Source organism: Mus caroli, chromosome 11 (assembly GCF_900094665.2).
Source record: "Mus caroli chromosome 11, CAROLI_EIJ_v1.1, whole genome shotgun sequence".
Lineage (NCBI taxonomy): Eukaryota > Metazoa > Chordata > Mammalia > Rodentia > Muridae > Mus > Mus caroli.
Genome location: NC_034580.1, coordinates 98,328,285 through 98,332,973, shown reverse-complemented (window position 1 = coordinate 98,332,973; position 4,689 = coordinate 98,328,285). Strand labels below are relative to the sequence as shown.

General features: G+C 50.0%; 1 long non-coding RNA gene across 1 annotated transcript; it reads left to right on the top strand.

The window, feature by feature from the left end:
• Positions 1-1,301: 1,301 nt before the first annotated feature.
• On the top strand, positions 1,302-3,107 carry LOC110304168. Its single transcript, XR_002379022.2, has 3 exons — positions 1,302-1,530; positions 1,911-2,029; positions 2,446-3,107. It is a non-coding gene; the product is annotated as an uncharacterized LOC110304168 (long non-coding RNA).
• The last annotated feature ends 1,582 nt before the right edge of the window (positions 3,108-4,689 follow it).

Genomic DNA, 4,689 nt, shown 5'->3' with positions numbered 1-4,689 from the left:
GCAAGCCCTGTGAATCTGCCTCTCTCTGTCTCCCCATGCTAGGATTATAAACACACACCACCATTCCCATTTTTCTGAGAAACATGGATTCTGGGTCTCGAACTCAGATCCTTGTACTTGCAAGGCAAACGCTTTACCAACTGAGCCACTGTTCTCTGTCTTCATTACTTTGCAGCACATTCTACAAACACTAACTGAGCATTCCTGACATGTGGTGGCCTGTGCCAATCATACAATCCTGTTAAAGGAAGGAAGGAACAATAAAGAGAGAAATTCTTGGTTATAGGGCGCGGAGGTAAACACTGACCTAGCTACATCCACCGGAAACGACAAGCTCCAACTGCAGCCAACTGCGGCCAGAAGGTCCTCCGGGTACACGGAAGTCAATGGGCATTGGCAGTGATCGGCTATGGAAGGCGGGAGTCCTCCATACACTTGCCGGTGCTAGTTTGACCCACATGCGTGGACCAGCTGAGAAAGAACACTGTAGAAGGCCGGGTTATGAGTGAGCAGAATGGCTGGCGAAGATAGATTAGAAAAGATGAGCTTGGTGAAGTGATGTGGGGAGGTGACAAGAGCAAAGTGAGAACGCTAAATAGATGGAGATGATAATATGGGGGCCACAGAGCAGACAGTCCCAAGAGCTGAGTGCTGCCTGTGTCAAATGCTACAAAGAATGAGGAGCTGGGCAGTGTGGGTGTGTGCAGGACCTGGTGGTGAGTAGGTTAAACATAGTGTGGGGAGAAAGGGGTGAAGTCAGCAATTTCTTTAGAAGCGAGCAATTTCAGAGAGTGTCTTTATGGGGTCTTTATAAGCTATGAGCAGAGTAGAATGTTGTTTCCACGGGATAGACTGAACCTTCTTCGTGGGCTTCTTTAGGGGCAGTAAACAGCATGAGCCCCCTGGAGGCCAGGTGGTGTAATTACCAAGGAGTTTTCAAGGCTGAGGGAGGGGAGAACATTTACTCGCGTCAATATTTCCTCTTACAAATTTGAGAGGAGGGAGAGTTCTCAATTCGACTCCCTTGAACTTGATTTCTTGTCCACTTTATTCACCTTATAAATTAATAAGCCATAGATTTTCTTTTCTTTCTTTTTTCTTTTTCTTTTTCTTTCTTTTCTTCCTTCCTTCCTTCCTTTCTCTCTCTCTCTCTCTCTCTCTCTCTCTCTCTCTCTCTCTCTCTCTCTTTCTTTCTTTCTTTCTCTTTTTCTTTTTTGAGACAAGGTCTATCTCTATGTAGTCCTGGCTGCCCAGGAAACTGTATGTATGTCTGTGTAAGAGTGTCAGAAGCCCTGGAACTGGAGTTGTAGATAGGTGTGAGCTGTCATGTGGGTGGGTGCTGGGTCCCGGTGCTCTTAGCTGCTGAGCTATCTCTCCAGACTCCATCCTGACTTTCTTTTTTCTCTAGGGATATAGAATTCACTCGCTCCCGGCACTTTCACTTCCTCCATTTGGGACTAGGTTAGAGAGCATCTCTGGGTGCTGCCATAGTTAGTGGGAGCCATGGCCTCCAGCAGGGATGAGCCCTGGGTGAGTGTGCATACATGGGGGTCCATTCCCCCAAGACTAGGCTAGGCTGGGAGAGGAGGTGGAAGGTCTCTGTACGGAGCAGGTCCCGGTAGTCCTTGACAGCTGTTCTCTGGGCTCTCCCATCTGCAATGGGAAAGAGAGCCTCCAGGCTTGTGAACTGTGCTCAGTGACTGCCTGAGCGCCTTAGTAAGCTGTTTACATCTCTGCTGAATCACAGGAGGGAATCCCGGTTCACTCTTGGGACTTTTGCCACCAAAATGTTGCAGGACTTTATGTCGAGGAGGTCCCCAGGGACTCAGCATCTGTGTGTTTACCCTATTCTCCCCCACCCAGCCTTAGCTTGGCTTTTGTGCTTTTGTGTCTCTTTCTGTGGTTCCTAGCACTCATCAGCATGAGTAAAGCAAACGCTTGCAGACTGACACCTGGATGGATAAAGGAACCAGTTCCTGTCACAAGAGTGGAAGCTAAGCAAGCCTTCAGCCTGTTTCCAGAGCCTATGGTGAGGAGGCTCAGGCTGGATACCACGTCCTCTGTCTTCTGCCAGGCTGTCATCAGACTCAGTCAGCACTTTGCCTCTGAAACAAGACACCTCAAGAGATTGGGTAGCTGACAGGATTGGGAATCCAAAGAGGAGCACCCCGTAGTCATTATCCTGCTCTCCACCCAGGAACCCTACCTCCCCCAGCTTCACTGGCCAGGAACCAGTAGTTGCAGTCAGCCGGGAAAGGCACAAGCCTGGGGCCTCAGCTCTGATTGGCTGCCCTAAGGACTGTTCAAAAACAAACAAGCTGAGCGCCTGAAGGGAGGGGAGTTTGGACCTGGCGGCCTCCTTTTCTCTCCGCCCATCGCCCTTCGCCTTTCCAGGGACAGCTGAGTCACTGAGCCCTGTCCCTTTGCTCTCTCCTTCACCTACAGAAAGACGGAGGCACAGGGACTGAAGGATCGGAGTTAAGGTTTCACCTTCGAGGGTTCTCCAGCCCTACCCACCAGCTGCGATTGAGATGGGCGCAGCTCAAGGCTCCAGTTTGAGACACTCCACTGCCTGGGCTCAGGAGCTCAAGATCGAGAGGATTTTGTTGAGCGCCCGCCTGAGTGTACCTCCACTTCCCTGCACAAAGGCAGCAAGAGCTACTGGTCTGAGGGTCAGCGGGGGCGCGCCTGCCACCACCACCACCAACTGAGGCTCTCTCCTAAAATGACACTCACACCCGTTCTCCACCAAGTTTCTCTGGGCCTTGTCCTACCTCACAACCTTTTGAACTTGAACCTTCAGAGACTTCTGGAAACTCTGTTAAGGTCACACAGCTAGTGGGAAGGCAAGCTGGCTCAAAGCCAGTGTGTTAAGCATTTTCCCCTAGACATACACAGGGCAGGGAACACACCCATAGGCTTGGGCTCTGTGACTCTGCCATCAGCTGTCAGGTTGAGGGCCTCAAACATCTGGCTCAGCAGATACGAAGGATCAAGTGGGGCTGCAGCTGTTCTGAAGGGAGGGGCTGTCCCTCCTGTTAGGGTGTGACCCTTTTCAGTATAGGCAGGGAGAGAATTTTCTCAACAAGGAAGGGGTCCTTATGGGCTGGGAAGGGAGGCCTGGACAGACAGGGTTGGGTCAGCCAGAGACGGGAAACCTAGGGGATTCCAAGGAAGGGCAGGGACAGGACAGAGGAGGCTGGTCACATAAGCCTTCTTCGGCCCTCAGGTGTCCAACACTGCCTCTCCCACAGATATTCACTGGAAAGTAAGTCATATCAGATACATATCCTTTTGCCTTATCCTCCAAGGTCCACCTACACAAGGCCCTCAGGTGAGCAACATCTGTCTCCCCCACAGATGTTTACTAGGAAACTGGATGTATCAGATGCATATCCTTTGCCAGGTTCAGGGCTCTGTCACCAGTGATGTCAATGCCAACTGCTATTTCAGTTTAATTTTTTTCTTTTTCTCTTATTCATATATATATATATATATATTCTTTTTCTTTTTCTTTTTCTTCCGAGACAGGGTTTCTCTGTGTAGCCCTGGCTGTCCTGGAACTCACTTTGAGAACCAGTCTGGCCTCGAACTCAGAAATACGCCTGCCTCTGCCTCCCAAGTGCTGGGATTAAAAGGCGTGCACTACCTACCATGCCGGCTTCTCTCTCTCTCTCTCTCTCTCTCTCTCTCTCTCTCTCTGTGTGTGTGTGTGTGTGTGTGTGTGTGTGTGTGTAGGATTGACTTTCAATAGCAAGGGAGTTTAAATTCTGTTGTTTTGAACAGGGCACTAGGCAGCCCTGACTGTCCTGAAACTCTATGTAGACCAGGCTTGCCTTGAACTCACAGAGCTCCGCCTGCCTTTACCCACTGAGTGCTGGCATTAAAAGCGTGCACTACCACACCTGGGTACCTTTTTTTTAAAAAGGCAAGGTCTCCTGTATTATAGGCTGGCCTCAAATTCTCTACATAGCCAAGAAAGAAGCTGAAGTTCTTTTCCTCCTGTGTGGGCCACCACACTGTGTTTATGAGGTGCATGGGGTGGACCCCAGGGTGTGGTGCATGCTATACAAACACTGAGCTACATCCAGCTCGGTTTTTTTTTTTTTTTTTTTTTTTTTTTTTCCGAGACAGGGTTTCTCTGTGTAGCCTTGGCTGTCCTGGAACTCACTTTGTAGACCAGGCTGGCCTCGAANTGGAACTCACTTTGTAGACCAGGCTGGCCTCGAACTCAGAAATCCGCCTGCCTCTGCCTCCCGAGTGCTGGGATTAAAGGCATGCGCCACCATGCCCGGCTCATCCAGCTCGTTTTATTAAAAACATTTTATTTATTATTTACTATTTCTCTGTGTGCTCATGTGTGCATGTCACAGCACACATGTAGAGAGTAAAATGCCACCTTAGGGAGAGGGTTCCTTTCATGTGATTCCCCCCCACCCAAAATCAGGTCATAGGCTTGGCAGCAGGGGGTCTCTCTTTCTCAGCAAGCCATCTCTTCTGGTCCCCTAGCCACCTTTTTGGTTTTTTTTTTTTTTTTTTTCTTCCGAGACAGGGTTTCTCGGTGTAGCCCTGGCTGTCCTGGAACTCACTTTGTAGGACCAGGCTGGCCTTGAACTCAGAACTCCGCCTGCCTCTGCCTCCCAAATGCTGGGATTAAAGGCGTGCGCCACCATGCCTGGCTCCTTTTTG